Raw genomic sequence first — 604 nt, forward strand, 5'->3', positions numbered from 1 at the left:
GGCGTTTTGTGCCGAAAGATGCCGTGAACGCCAGGCGGGAAGAAGGCAGGAGTGCGGGAGCAGACACGCTCCTGGGCTGGGGCATGTTTCATGTCCATGTCTGCGGCTTTTTCACTGTGAACAGAAACCGGTTCCCTCTGAGCAGCTCTCCCAACTCCGCACCCACTGATCCCCTCGGCTGCTGCTTTTTTTTGGCCCCATGACGTTCAGCCGGGGTAAGGAGCTGGGCTCTGTGGCCACAGCAGCTCGCTGTTTTAGATGCCACTCGGCAGCTGTTCTGCAGCTGGGGGTCAGTGGAGAGCAGCAGCTGCAGCCGAAGACGACCAGGAAACTACATGGAATTTGCAGGGAAAGACTCATTTGTGTTTTTTTTCTAAGGAAAAGGTCCGTGCCGTGGAGCACGCTGCCTCCTGCCGTGTTACCAGGCAAGGAAACACACCCTTAAACCTGGAAATATTATTAGCTTGACACAAAACCACAATCAGAAGATATCTGACCTAAGATCTAGTTTCTGTGGCAGGGCACTTGAGCGATCAAGCCGGGAGCGCTGCGGCTGAAAGCGGTCAGAGATGCTCTGCGGAGGAGCGGCGGTGGCGAGCGCCAG

General features: G+C 56.1%; 1 protein-coding gene across 1 annotated transcript in view; it reads left to right on the forward strand.

The window, feature by feature from the left end:
• The window catches only part of MERTK (MER proto-oncogene, tyrosine kinase), a gene marked incomplete at both ends in the record, with an annotated part of 15074 nt that overhangs the window by 8070 nt on the left and 6400 nt on the right, over nucleotides 1-604 (forward strand). The gene's annotated exons all lie outside the window — the stretch shown is intronic.

The sequence above is a fragment of the Pterocles gutturalis genome, unplaced genomic scaffold (genome assembly GCF_000699245.1).
Source record: "Pterocles gutturalis isolate BGI_N339 unplaced genomic scaffold, ASM69924v1 scaffold25177, whole genome shotgun sequence".
In the NCBI taxonomy this organism is placed as follows: Eukaryota; Metazoa; Chordata; class Aves; order Pterocliformes; family Pteroclidae; genus Pterocles; species Pterocles gutturalis.